Source organism: Symsagittifera roscoffensis, chromosome 6, assembly GCF_963678635.1.
Source record: "Symsagittifera roscoffensis chromosome 6, txSymRosc1.1, whole genome shotgun sequence".
Classification (NCBI taxonomy): domain Eukaryota; kingdom Metazoa; phylum Xenacoelomorpha; order Acoela; family Convolutidae; genus Symsagittifera; species Symsagittifera roscoffensis.
This window is the reverse complement of record NC_087067.1, coordinates 37,082,564-37,097,944: the sequence shown is the minus strand read 5'-3', so window position 1 is coordinate 37,097,944 and position 15,381 is coordinate 37,082,564. Positions and strand designations below refer to the sequence as shown.

The 15,381-nt window shown below is 37.9% G+C and overlaps 2 protein-coding genes across 2 annotated transcripts in view; both read right to left on the bottom strand.

The window, feature by feature from the left end:
* The window catches only part of LOC134848411 (TBC1 domain family member 25-like), a 548,746-nt gene that overhangs the window by 242,541 nt on the left and 290,824 nt on the right, over nt 1-15,381 (bottom strand). The window lies entirely within an intron of this gene.
* LOC134848414 (RNA polymerase II-associated factor 1 homolog) overlaps nt 1-15,381 on the bottom strand; it is a 201,036-nt gene that overhangs the window by 173,096 nt on the left and 12,559 nt on the right. The window lies entirely within an intron of this gene.

Here is a 15,381-nt window from a genome sequence, read left to right as displayed (position 1 = left end):
TTACTAATTTGGCGGCATAATCATGTCAAAAATGTGGCAAAATTAGGTTCGGCAAAGAATCAAGTTCAAATGTCGTAGACATATTTAATTGTTTTTTTTTCCATGGCCATGGAAAAAAAAAGAAACGATTGCCATTTGCCCAATTATTATCACCCCCTCACGTTTCAGTAAGATTAAGTTTTCAATGGTCAAACAACTGTGAGGGGTTGGGGAATGACTCAACTTAAACTCCACCGCTTCTTCTAAAACCCCCTCTCCAGTTTACTTCACCGCCCCCATTTTAAACCCCCCCCCCCCAATATAAGGGTGAGTATTTAAAATTGGGGTGAAGAAGTACCCCCCGTTCATTGGTTAAAAACTTGAAAAGGGGTGAATTGTTTTCAACTTTTTCGCAATCGATTATAATGGATTTTTGCGGAGATAAAAATCGATATCTATGGATTTATGATGAGAAATAATCGATTACAGTAGAAGAAGTCGATTAAATTGTCCAATATTTTTGTTACTAAAAGTCCATCATAGTCAATTAGTATCGATGAAACTCCAGTGCGGGCGCTTAAGCGGAGATTTCATCTGTCTTGAATTTGTTCCAAATTGAGCTGCGGCATACTTTTCTGTCTAAATACCTTGTTATATGCGCAACATGTCACTTTGTATTTTGCGCAGCGTGTGGTGGGATGCTTTTCAAAAAAAGTCTCCAAAAATATCAGAAATTCTTTATTTCCTTTGGAAATTTCATCAATTACTTAAGGCGAAGAGACATTAGAAGGGAGTCGGAGCATTCGGCGCTTCGGCCCGATAGGAGCACTCTTGTCAGTTTATATCCTCAATCACTGAAAATGTAAAACGAGACAAGTCTAAACAAGACAAGACAAACAATGTTCCGACTGCCTTTTGAGGTCTATGGAGCATTAAAAACATGAAAAATTTAAATGTAATAAAAAAATGTGGGGAAACTTTAAAACTTTTTTAGAGTATTTGTGAAAAGATCTCCCAGACTCCATATCAAGTACAAAGCGATTGATTTCGCTCCTAGTAGGAAATCAATTATGGCAAACAAGCTTCCTTCAACCAATATCGGCCGTTTTTAAAACGGAGTAAATACCCGCTCACGCGTTAAAAGCGCGAAAAATCGCGCGTTAATTTTTCCAAATCGGCAAAAATGACATTATTTAAACCCCCATAATTTTACAAAAAATAATCTCCGGTAAATTATCTTTTCGATTAAGAGCTCAGGACAACAATACCTTTCTAATGATATTTTTAAAAAATCTCTCAAAAATGGCTAGTTGAAAAGTCGAAATTTGTCTGAAATATAAAAAGCCCACCACGAGCTCAGATACTCCGTTACTTTTGTTGCGAAAGTCGGAACTGGAAGCTTGATTTGAAAAAAAAATATGAGACAAAAAGAAACAAAACGCTCGTCTCTAGGCGAAACACAACTGTCGTTAAAAGTCATGGAAAACTTTTTTGTCAAAAATTGATATATAATTGCAAAAAAAAGCAAAAATTTTGATTTTTTTTTTCAATTTATCCCCCTCACGCTTTTTTAAGTACATATTGACATGTTTTGAGTCTGGTATTGTATCAATAAAATCAAGTTGCTTAGTCACAATTTTCAATTTAACCCAGAACGATTTACTTCTTCACTTACGCTTGAGTAGCACCAAATAAATCACGCGTTCCCTGCCCCATCTTAGTCAAAATGGCTTATTTCAAACTCTCACCCATAACTTTACAAAAAAAAATCAAACAAATGATAAAAATCTTTTTAAACTTAAGCTCAGGTCATAAGTACCTTTCAGATACCACTCAAGATCAGATAATTCGAATTGATCGAAAATCGAAACAAAAAGGTCGAACAACCTCATCATCATCATCATCAAACTTTGATTTTGTCGCCCCTTTTTAGAACTCAGAGGTGAGGAGAAATGTCTTCGGCTTTGAACTAGGCTTGTTATCTCTATGTGTCTGGCGAGTCTCGGCCCTAAGCTAGGCCTATTTTAGACGTCTACTGGATAATCTTCGACCTTGGGCTAAGTCTGCAATAGCCACATTGTTATATCCTAGGCCTGGATCTAGGCTTGTATGATTCTATTGCCGAGAGCCTTCAGCCTAGAGCTAGGCCTGTGGTTCACTTCCAAAAAAAAATAAAAATTTAAAATTCAGCCCTGATCTGGGCCTGATTTCATCTGATAGTCATTGATTTTCTTTTCAGCTTATTAAAAGCTTTTCGAAAAGTTGCTACCTGTTCTCTGACGTGCTTTGCATCTGGATGGATGCCATCAGTGCTCATGTGATGGCGGTATCTGAATCTTCTGTGATTGTAGCAAGGGACTTCCAGTTCCCTTGCTAAATCTCGATTAGCCGTTTAGTTCTTCGATAGTGATGTAATTATCCCATCTGCTAGTTAGTTCCATTAATCCAACCTAACTAAGTTTCAAACAACGAATCAGATAATACATTTGATCTGCCGTTTCTACTGGTCCCATTAATTGTCAATTTTCTCAATTGAAGAGCTTTTTGGTTCCTCTCATGACCATTTTGTTTTTTTTTTGCACCCGAGTTCCCAATATCTCTCAGAACAAGGTCGCTGCACATTGTGAAGATTGCTCCGCGTGGGCATGAAATAGTCATTGTATTCTTCAGGAATACTCCAAATACTAGCGAGGATCCTAACACACAGTTGTTCGCTCGGCCGGTAGATTTATAGGTTATTATTCGAAATGAAAATCGAAAGTCTTTTGCTTTCAACAACACAGCGATGATTGGTTAGTGATCTTTGAATATCGCGGATACAATTTTTGCGTAAACTAACAGTGTGCTTTATTTCTGAAAGCAGACTTTTCATTGATTCCACTACTTTACACGCCATATGCAACAACTTCACATACCAGTTGGTGCCATTAAGTGCAGTGGTTGTGCACTTCGGTCACTGTATCTACCGTATAAAGTTCACAGACTACAAATCATAGAGCCCAACAAATCAGGGCTCTAGAAATTAATTAAATTAAATAAATTAAATTAAATCTCGGATCTAGAAATTTCAAAAGAGAGAAGCGGATTTTCAAAATATCCCAAAGCACTAAAAAGACGCTGTTTTGACTAAAATTTCTGCGCGAAACTTCTGGTCAAAACTTTGAAAAAACAGGCGAAAAGGGCGTTTTAGGAATTCAAATAAATAATTGATTTAAAGCTATTTTGTTAAAAAATTGAAATAAAAACGAGCTTCGTCATTCGCAGCAGAAGTAAAGATTGGGTTTAGAACCAAAACAGATGTATTCTGGCCTGCATACTAGCATCGTTTGGTATGAGAACTTTTTTGGGATTGTTTGTTTTGCCAAATTTGTATTGCCAAAATTATGGTACTAAGAACTCTCAAAAAAACACCAAATAGGGTTTTCTCGAAGGAATCGAAGGAAGCACATTTTGTCAACTTTTTTAGGTCGACCAATTTGATTTTATAAACACTGGGAAGCCCTATGTTGATGAAAATTTCTGCGCAGCAGGCAAATTTTTTTTAAAAAAAGCCCAATAAAAGGTGTTTTGGCCTTATTTGAAAAACTTTTTTGCGCGTTTTTTTCTGCGCGCGCTTAACCCTCAAAGTTATTAAACCCTTTAGAAAAAATTTATGGGTCAATTAGCCTAAAGTGGATATATCAAATTAGTACAAAGGGGGACCCTTTGGGTCGGCAGGGTGTCCAACTCCTGAGGGATGGTTTCCGAACCCCTTACCGCCCCTACATCCGCTGAAGCAACAAATAAAGATAAAACAACAAAAAAATGTTTAGACAGATTGTGGACGTTTGGAACTCTATTGATAATCACTGGAGTTTATACAACAGAAGAATTAAAATAAAAGCTGGATATGACCTTGGCATGAGAAAAAACGGGCTAGTGCAACAGAAAAATTGTATATGAGCCACTCAGAGATATTCAAGTCGCATACAAAGACAGATGACAAGACCGGTCTTGTTATGCCTTTGTATGCGACTTGCATTCATCTGAGTGGCTCATATTTAGTTCTTCTGTTGCACTAGCCCGTTTTTTCTCATGCCAGCGTCAATTCAACCAAAGCACAAAACATAATATTTTTGCTCTCATTGTCAAAATTTTTGAGATAACCACTGATGGGCGAAGAACAAAGAGACTATGTAAGGTAAATATAATGATGTTTGTAGAGACGAAAAAAGAAACAAGTAAATTTGAGATAGATGCAAAAGCTGCAAGTCGTGATATCAAGGAATTCAGAGGAACAAAAATATTATCAATTGTTGATAGTGTGAGACTATCTCTGCGAGAGAAAACCGAGACCTTGTGGAAAAAAAATTTAACAATGAGAGCGATAAATACTGTATTTTGTGCATTGGTAGAATTAAGAAACAGAAATTGAGGAGAAGGAAAGTTTAGGAAGATCTGATAAACAGAGCTGAAAGCAAGAAGAATCTGAGATGTCATAGATTATGTCCAAGACATAGGGCTGTGATTTTATACAGACCTCATTTACACAGATGTTTCAAAACTCAAACTGCGTCGAATAATCAGAGACATGAAGTTCGAGCGAAAGAGAAAAGTAAGTTAAGAACCAGGAAGCATATAATCAACAGAAAGGGCATTTAATGATCCGCCTTTGTTGTACCCACGAATCCGACAGGTTTCCAAGGCTTAAAGATAAAGAAAACTGTCAAGGTTTGATCGCAAAATTTCCCTGCGATTTTCAAACTAGATCCTACAGCTAAAAATTTGCTTCATGTTTCCCAGAATAGTTTCAATTTGCAAGGTTGAAAGTCATCTTATGCAAAAATTCGAGCTAAATCGTGACAGATCAGCATCAATAACTTTTCATCTGCTTCTCTCATCGTTTTGCTCCTTTCATGTAACTTGCTGATTTGTACTCATGTTTGCAATATTTTTTCTTGAAAAACGTTGATGCTTTATTTGTTTTTCTAGATTGGTGTTGTTTATTAGTTATTAGTTGTTTGGGACTATTAAAGTCTCTAGTGAAACTTCTTTTGTAAACACTTTGACAATTTATGACTATCTGATCATGCTGTTACATCGATTTGCACAGAAAGTAATTAAATACGGAAAAAAAAACTTGTCTTTTAACAATTGGCTAACGTCAAAATTACATAATATGCGTTTTTCACCGTTTCCACTAAATTTTATTGAAGCTTATTCTTTGTTGAAAGAGATGTCGAAGCGGCTAGCTCTTTAGCGGCTAACAACTGAACGATGCAAATTAACTGTTTGCGTGCAAAAATTATGGACTCATTGATGAATCTATGTATCCCCAGGCCACAAGCTCACTCCTAAAAGAGGGGCTAGCGCGTTGATATTTTTGATTTTGTCTGGCAGAGATATTTTCTATCCATCAAAGATGGATCACCTCTTTGCTAAATCCTGTATCCTGATTTCCTGAAAACAAATTTTGATGATGTAAAAAATCAAGGCTTATTCGGAGAGCTTAAATTTGTCGAAATAACAAAAACGGAGTTCAACGAAAAATCATTCCTGTTCGGCCGTCTTCAATACAGAAAGTTAAAGCAAAAAGTTTTTTCGATTTGATTTGCAAAATAAGGCAAGTAACGATTCTATTTGAGCAGCTCTTACCTTTCGGGAAGCTTCTTTGCGGCTCTCAAAGTAATGTAATCATTTGATATTTTCAGAATAACTCTGCTGAAAATTTAGCCAATTACAGCATTATGAAAAGTTAGCCAATCACATCTGAACTAAAAAGTTGATCAATTAGGTTAAAGATAATTTCAATCTGAAAAATAAATTTGAAATCTTTGAAGATTTTGTATATAAGTTTCTGACATAAAATTTTGATTTCGACTTTTCCGTTTTTTGTATGAAAAACCACTAAAGTCTTGGGACTTAATTGTCGCTGAAACTCAAAATTCGAAAACATACAAGTCTAAACCGAAATTTTTACTCAGAAACTTCCATACATAATAATTGAAAACCTTTATTGCTAATTTTTTAACATGATGGTATAAAACAAAACTTATTTGAAAAGTTGTAATTGAAAAATAGAGACAAAATAAACGTCTTGGTAGTATAAATGAGCGAGCATCTAAGGTTCTTCATAACATTGAACTGCCGTGATGGGTACATGAAAGGCTGTCAAGGGGTCCGAAGCATCCAATTAGAGACAAGTCTGAAGAAACGCTTTTTTTGGGTGAATTTGGCATTTTCCTCTCAACTCGTGAACTAAAAATATCGATAAAACTTTGTGAGAAATAGAGGCCGCGGCAATGACATATGCAAAAAAGTAAGGCAAACTCCAAAAGAATATCGAGTAAAAACGCAGAGATTATCTCCAAGATAATCAGTTGCTGGCTGTGCTTTTGCTAAAGGGGTTGGTTTTTGCGTAATGATGAAACACACTTAAGAAACAACTTTGCACTTTTTTTAAAAATTGGCTCAATTTAAAAAAAAAACTGCAATTATTGATGAGGTGTGTCGAAAATTGAGAAATAATTTTAGAAAGAGTTATTAAACAAAAAAACGATATAGGTAATCGTTTATTCTAAGTTGAGGTTAACGAATGGTAAAACCCAACCGGATGAACGGCTTAGCCATGGTACACAAGGCTACGACCAGCTCTATCATTTCCGAAAAGCTCGTATGAGAAATAAAAAAATAATTGCATTGATTTTATGACAATATCGATCCAGCCAATATCATAACCATAACTGAACTTGCAAAATTAATAATTGAAAACACTGCACTGTTACATATCCGGATGAAACAAAAGTACCTCTTGACGAAAAAAAGTTTATACAATATTTTGGATTTGGTGGTCATTAAGGTATCTTTCAAATGTATTGATTCATGGTTTATTCAAACCGATGATGAAGCAATGGGCGCTTACCTCGCGGTAGTTCTCGCAAACATTTGGCTGAAGAAGTATGAGTTTGCTTTTAAGAAAGAATTACCGGAGGGTTGAAGCCCCAATTAGAGATTGACAAGAACGGTGTGTCCATGATGTGGCAGGAAAGTAATGTAAAAATTGAAAGAGGTTGAATGCGATAAATATTGAACCTAGTACCATCTTAAATTCCGCAAAACTGTATACGGAAAAATCAGATGATGTATTATAAGCATCAATAACCGAGATCGTCTGGTGTTGTTAGAGCTGCCACCGCGCTAAAAACAACGCGAAGGATGCTCCACAGATAAATTTGTTCGTCGGGCTTCTGAATGACCTTGTTAGAACTAACAAAGATGAGCCAAATCATGTTTTTGATTCCGTCAATTTTTTCATACAAATCTACAGTTGATTCTTCTGAAACTTCATGCAGATGGGCAACTTTCTGTCCATGGTTTGAAAATAAAAGTATTGCAAAATAAGAGGGTAAACTGCAGTTGGTATCAAAAACCACCAGAAACTGCTACTTTAATCATTTATAGGAGCGGCACCTCAACTTAGTACAAACTTAATCTTATCTAGTTATTCAGGGAAGTGTAAAAAAATTTAAGGATGCAGTTTGGGTGCATTTTAATGTAATTAGGGGTTCAATTTGGTCAGTTCTCTAACACTAAGTCCTCAATTGTGCAAACATTTTGAGAGTGGGAGAGCAAGCCAATGGACAGTAAGAAGAGTTATTCACCAATAGATGTGAAGCCTTCACTGCTGATGGTTCAATATGGAGGCAACCAAAACCGATTTCTGTAAAAAATTTTTTAGAGTTTCACCAATGTAGAAGTAATTCTTACCACAGGATTAGTACAAACATGATGACAATAACTTAGGTCAGCATTTTTTGATGATTTCAAAGCAAGAGTGAATTATAAACTGCCTTGTAGTGGGGGTATCTCCACATTTGGGGCACAAACGGTTCCGCGTTTGACCACTAGAAATGAAAAACATAAGAAAGCAGACTCACCGATAGGCGTCCACCTTCAGACGTGCCGATTTAAGGGAAACTGTGCAGATGCTAGATAAAAAAATTATAACTAATCGAACAAACCGACCTAACTGTTAATACCAGAGGCAAAATACGGGCGTGAACATCAGCGATGAGTTTAGAGGCAGAGTGTTGACACTGAAAATTTACAGGGAATTCAATACCAAGGCCTCAATACCAATGCCAATACCGAACTGAAACATCAATGCCAATACCAATAACAAACCCAGTCAATACCTGAATACTTTGTTACAATACCTCAAAACTTTTGCAAAACTTTGAAAACTCGTGTTAGCAAAAATCGCGAAAAGTTTGAAACACGAAAAATTTTGGATCTAAATGCCTTGCATGAATTCTCTATAGTTTTCTATTTTTTTACACATGTACAACGAACGGAGGGAATTCAATACTAGTTTTAGGAAACTTTTTTGTTGAAATAGTTTAGTTTTCTTTTTTTTCAAGAACCTGGTATTGATCAATACCAATACCAATACCTGATTCTGTAAATACCAATTTTTTACGGCATTGAATTCACTGGAAATTTAGTCCCACTATATTTAGTCTCAAACTATATTCTTATAAACAAAACCGTACATGTCTAAATCGAAAGTAAGAATCAGAAACTTCTATATAAATTGTTTATTTATCGTCAAAAAGTTTTTATAATTGTAAATTCAAACAAACGTTTTCGCACATTTTTGTGCACCTTCAGGTTTTAAAATTTCTAAACTACAAAATGATCAAAGATCATAAAAAGTGTCATACACAGCATTACTTCAAAATTTTAAAAATTCAATCAATCAAAACTTTACAAATATCACTGAAATTATGATACAACTATTATGTAACAACTTTAAACAATTGCTCACAAATTTCTGAGAGTTTTCATCCTTTTTGTTTTCACAATTTCGTTTTGTCGCTAATTTTCATGCTAACATGTAAGTTGTTTCAAAATTTTGTTGTTTTAGCCAGAATTTTTTGATTCTGGAACTATAGCCTTAGTGTCAGCTCCCTACTTCTAAACTCGTCGCGCGTGTTAATTGCCGGTCTCTCTTTCCTAATGTGCAGCGCCTCTAATGTAAGTAACTTGATGCTGCTGGATGTCTGGTCGATTGTTTTCCGCCTAAACCTAGACTTACCACTCTCACTACCACACTGCTTTATATGCTGTCCAACTGGGGTATCCTCATTTCGGTGTTCCTCAATCCTTGTGGTGAGATGTCGGACCGTCTGGCCAACATAGATGGATTTGCACCCACAACATTTAAGTCTGTACACCGTTTTGATTTCAGTTCACTGAAAAAGGAGGATTTTAGAGAGGGCATACAAGTTTTCATTTTCCTCGTCGTGAATATTATCAGCGCATTGGTGATATCGCGCGCTTTTTTGCTAAAGTCTGGCTGTGATTTCCCCTGTATTGGACCATCAAAATGGGTGGTGAATCACTGCTATAATCACAGAGCTTCTTTTTCTCAGCCATGTTCTTTTTGTTTTTGCCCTCGCTGATGATCTTTTTAAGGGCATGGGATGCAACCCGCGACAAACAAGTTTCCGGATATTGGTTATCTAACTACTGCTCACGGTTGATTTTCATAGCTTTATCATATTCTTCCCATGTTGACGTACTGCGGAAAACCCGGTGAACAGTTCCTTCAATCACACTTCTTTTGTACTGAAGGGGGCGCAGCTTCTAAAATTTAGTATGGTACCTGTATCTGTTGATTTTTGATACCACCCACAGCTAATTTTCCTGCTTTTGTAAATACTAATTTGTAAATCCAAAAATGCCAAATTTCCGTTTGTGTTTGGTGTCTCTATTGTGAACTGTAAATTTGGATGTAGTAAGTTTGCAGCCCGTAGCACTTTTTCTGGATCACCCTTCACTGTTCTCACTATATCGTCAACGTAACGGAGAAATAACTTAGCTTGCTGCACTGACCTATTTTTTTCTCTTATTGCGATGTATTTTCTACAGTACCAGACGGTTTCACTTATATTTCGATACTCATCATCTGATATATCACCCCATTTTACGTGATACCAGTTGAAACAGCATTCACATTCTACACCTTTTGACCTGTACGTGACTTTCTTATTGCACTCGGGGTATATTCCGTTAAGATCTTTCTCGGGCAAAAACATTTCGGGGATATCCCTCGATAGTGCAGTTTCGTACTGCTTCAGCCAAAGATTTGCTAAAATAACGCTAAGAGATGCCCCCATTGCGAAACCATCTTTCTGAACGTACCATGTTTCATTGCACTTGAAATGGACTTGACTAACTGCCATGTTCAACAGTCTCTTCATGGTTTTCCTAGCAATTGATGGTGGTTCATCTTGCTCATACAGTTTTCTCAGAGCTATATCTATTGCTTCTTTCAGTGGAACATTTGTGTACAAACTCCACATCTAGAGATATCAAATTTTCATTGGGCTCAAGATTAGTACCCTCTAAGATTTCTCTCGCATCTAGTGAGTTGGTTTCGATGTTTGCGCCCTCAATTTTCTCGAACAATTTTGCAAGAACCTTGGTCAAGTTATAATAAGAGCTACCAGGCAAGGAGAGGACCGGTCTTAATTGGGTATTCACTTTATGCACTTTCGCCAACCCATAAAGCCTGGCGGGCTGCCCCCCAGTAGACCTCATCCTTGTGTAGAGACTCACTTATTTCATCTTTTTTCCTCATAGCCAACAACTATTTTTTGATGTCTCTTTCTTTCTACAAAACAATCGCATCACTTGTTCCTTTAATTTTGCTGAATCGATTTGAATCTAATGTATCCGACAACTTGTTCTCGTAGGTGTCCTCTCTCATTACACAAAAACCCACGCCTTTGTCATACGGTACCGCAACTAATCCATTTCTCTTCAGATACTTTCGGGCCTTCTCAACGCCTTTGTCAGATGGTGTTTGTTTCACCCTTTTAGCATAGGCTTTTGCCACAGCTTCGATCTCACAAAGGGCCTCCCCGGGGACTTTACAATTTTTGAGATCCGATAGAAAGATTTTAGCGATTGATTTCTTAAATTTAATTCATAATTTTTGTGGGCAATTGTGATTGGTTATATGTAACAGGATAGCTCCGGCTGAAAATTTATGTGAAAATTTGTTAAGATGATTTGTGCATTTAGATTAGTTTTTTGTAAAAAACGTGACGATTCTCATAGTTGCAAAAACGTTTGAAACTGATTTTAAATGAATTTTCCTTCAAATGACTTGTGATCTGGAACTAAAATTTTCTTAGTGATTTTTTGTAATCGAGGATTTTTTGTAAATTTTATAACACGTAGAACTGGTGATACACAATTGCGCGATAACGGTGTTAATTTCAATTTTTAATTCCTTCCGTTTGAATGGTTTGGTTATGTCTTCTGCTTATTTTTGTCGTTTTTATTCGAAAGCAAGAAGTTTTTCTGATTTGAACAAATTTCTTTCGTGAAGTTTTTTCCTGTAATTTGTGAAAACAGAAAAGTTGAAAATTTGTGGCGAAATTTAAAAACTGATTAAATAATAGTTAATTTTAGTTAAATAATTTTAGTAATAATTGCGATGTTTTGATTGCTTAAAAGTTTAATTTTTGGATTAGTGACATGTATGACACTTTTTATGATCTTCGATCATTATTACGTATTATCTTAGAATTTTTAAATCGAAAGATGCTCAAAGTTGTGCGAAAAAGTATATTTGAGTTTACAAATTAAACGCATTCTCAAATCTATTATATATTGAAAAACGGGCTTTTTTTTCGACACGTTAAGCTTTTCCAGCATATTATTTTTGCATGTTTAACGAAAGAATTTTTTTCACGTTTAAGCTATTTCGTATTTTGCAATGATAAGGAATTTTTTTTTCGATTTTCCAATTTGATTTCAACCAGTTGAAAATAAAAACAGCCCAATAGTAGATGCTGTCAGGTTTTGCCAAGGGGTTGCGATTTTAGCCTCCAATTATGAATACACTAATCCTTTAAGTGTACGAGATACGACGACTGTTGTGATTTTATCTAATTTTTTTTCAGAAAACCTATATTATTTTTTTCCAAAATGTGAAATCCCCAACACTGTGCTTGGGGGTTATAGAGTACTCTAAGGTGATGCGAATCTTGCCTCCAAATATGACTGCTCAAGTCCTTGTAGTTTTTGAGATATGGCGTTTTATGTGAATTTTATGTGAATTTTTATGTGAATTTTCAGAAAACCTTTGTAACATTCGTCTACTGTAGTCACACATGAGGCTTAAGAAAAATAGGCCCTATAACCATTGGCTCAAGAGTCAGGGACACTATCTCTTGTGTTTTTCCACCTCAAATCAGTCGGAGCCAATTCGGTTCGCTTGTGACATGAGACCACGACCCGTTACAGCTTAAAGGCTACTACCAAAATATCCCCCCCACTCTAGAAATAATAACGTCCCCATACTCAGGTCTCTAGATATCCAAAATACATGAACGCCGTTAAAAACCGGGTTGGAACAATCCGTTAAGTTACTTTTTATTAGACAGTGGAACTTTGATCCATTTCAGATGGATCAACCTAAAACTCGCCTTACCTCAATATAACAATCATAAAACACACTCTAGAAATTTAAATTAAGTACTCACATCGTAGCACACTCAAGAAAGGGAAGTACTTCAGTCGGTAATTAACTCGAGAATTAAATAACGTAACTAAATGAGTTTTAATGTTTCAATGACAAGGACAAGTTTTAACTCTAGGATGTAGTTTCTCGTGAACCATTGGGACACTCAAGCTGTCCACCTTTCCACCGAAGGTTCACTCTAGTTCAGTTCAAATAGTAATCCAATCGAGTGATAACAATCCAGTTCTCGGGAATACGCCTGTCTCTGTTTCAGATGGGACAGCTCTACTCTCGTTCTATTTCGACAGAAATTGCGAATAGCAACTTTCCCGCGATTGTTGTTCGATCGTTCTGAATTCTCTTTTTCGGTTTTCAGTTATCGCGAGAAAATCGTGCATGACAGGCTCCATTCGAATTTTTGAAAAATTAAATTTCACCCCAAAATTAAGTGCTCTTGCTTTTCTCAAGGTCAAACTTCCAAATATGACCGACTGGCACGTACTCCCCGGACTCAAGATCGATGTCCTCATCGCGTGCTGTCGTCTGCCAGTGAGTCCCAAAAAATCGAGTGTTGTTCAAGGTACAGTGCCAGTGGTCATTTACAGAAGTTTGCAGCAGACTTAAGCTTATCTACACCCCAAAATTCACGGCCATGTAAAATTTTCACACTATCGCTAAACAGCAATCAAAATCTGCACACACCTGCACCTATGAATTCTCGCTTTTCAAGCCAAATATTTAAAATTTCTTTTGTCCCATTCAATTAGGAAATTGTCATGCAGCATTTTTATTTATATAATAGATATAGCATATTAATAACAAAATCTGTTTCGTTAAAATTTCTTTTTCGTGAACCCGGGTTTCACCCGGATCCACACTCAAGCCCCCTTTCCCTCTCAAGACTCAAGATCCCTTCGAGCCATCCGCTCATTTCGCACTCTTCGCCTTGGAGGTGCCGTCTCCTGAAGTACTGGATACGGCAAACTGTCTCAACAGTTCTTCTTCATCATCGGAGCTAATCACGATCTCCTCCCAAGCCTTCAGCTGTTCATAGGATCGCATCCATTCCCTTTGCTCCTGCAACCTTTTTGCCTGATTGGGTAGTGCCTTCACCCTTGATTCCCGGTTCAAACAAAAGGAGTTGTGTAGGCTCAAGCTCACGTTCTTCGCCAAGTCTTCCTCTAGTATTGATTCCCTCGCTTTGGTATTGTCTCTAGACATTTTACCCACTCTCTTCCATCCTGTCGTGATCGCATTTCGATGGGTTAACAGGGGTCTCTTGAAAGCTTCCGGCCCAATCTCGGCCTGGAACTGTCGATACTCCTTTTGATGCTTTCTCATGTGATCTTTCGTTGTCATGTATAACCAAGACGTCAGTGTCGCTCGAAACCATGGAAAGTACCTCAAGCGGCTCCATACGTGTCTGACTTCCGTTGGTATGGCGAATACTTTGCATGCAGTCTCAAACAACTCGAGTCTCCTGCTGTAGTCTATCACATATATTGACTCAGTCGTTGGCGTCTTTGCTTCCCGATACTTTGTTATATTCTCCTCTATCCATCTCAGAGCCAGCATCGTACTCACTACTAAGAGCGTCACCTTCTGCCGGTGATCCGGTAATCCGATCGACCGATTTTCTTCCATATCCCACACCAGACAAAGGTTCTTGTGGTCTGGATACCACACCGTCTGTGCTAAACAGTGGCATGGGCATTCTCCATGGGTGATCTCAATGCTCCTGAGGTTACGCTCCCCCGAGGCTTCCAAGAGAGGCTCAAGCTCCATCATTTTCTCATGCATCGTGTCGTTCTCTCCCATGTTTGGAGTACCCCCCACAGGTTTTCCGATCACGTTTTGTCTCTCGTGATCGCTTGTGTTCTCACTTTCCAACTTCAAAAGCTCTTCTCCCCAGATTTCACTCAAGTCATCTCTCAACTCTTTCGGTACTGTCCCTCTGATTTTCCTCAACAACTTGTGCGAGTGATGCGATACCCGAGCCAACCTCACGCACTTGGGCACTGAGAAGGCCTTGTCCACCAATATTCTCTGGTTGGATGCTTCCACCATCGCCATGTGCAGTGGTTAGTGGCTTCCGCACAAATTGGCCATCATTGACCCTATCAGGGATTTTGCGTTCAACGGCATGTCATAAGCTTCGCTCATGGGAAACCCCATTTCTGCCTCGAGACCAACCTTCCAGCTCCGGATATGTTTTTGAGTCACCTGCAACACTCCCGGCCATGATTCCACGCTCAACGCCGTCACTAAATGGTGTTCAGACTCTAGCCTCTCCAGTGACTGCAGACTACACGTTCTCGAGAAGAATCCGAGAGCTGTCGCTATGTTCACCGTAGTTCTCGCGTAACACTCCGCCACTATTTGTACTTCACTTTTCTCCCTTTCCGTGATGTCTTCAAACCAAGTAACCAGATCTTCTTTTTGAAAAGACAATATCCTGACACATGATCGTCCATCGCAGGTGTGCTCTCCACTCCCACACGTAGAATCCAGACAGCTACCCGGCTCCATCTTCTTTGCTGACTCAAGACTGTTCGTCTTTTCGCCTGACTCCTTCATCTGAGGTAAGATCAGTTTGTGCACCACACTCAACTTTGCCAAATCTTCATCTTCCGTTGGAGCTAACCTCACCCGTTCGGTGGTCTCCTCGATCAGACTCGCGTGGGGATGTGGGCACCAGGAGGGTCTTAGTAACTTCCATACCACTCCCAAGTTCGTGATCAGCAAGCCATTGCCATCACCCATGTTCACTTCAACTCTCTTGTTCGAGCGCGGTATGCTCACCACCTCCGGTGATTTCTCAAGAATCAGGCCCAGGCTCGGCCTCTCTTTCTCCACCGCGTCTATTTCCATTATTTTTTCTGTCC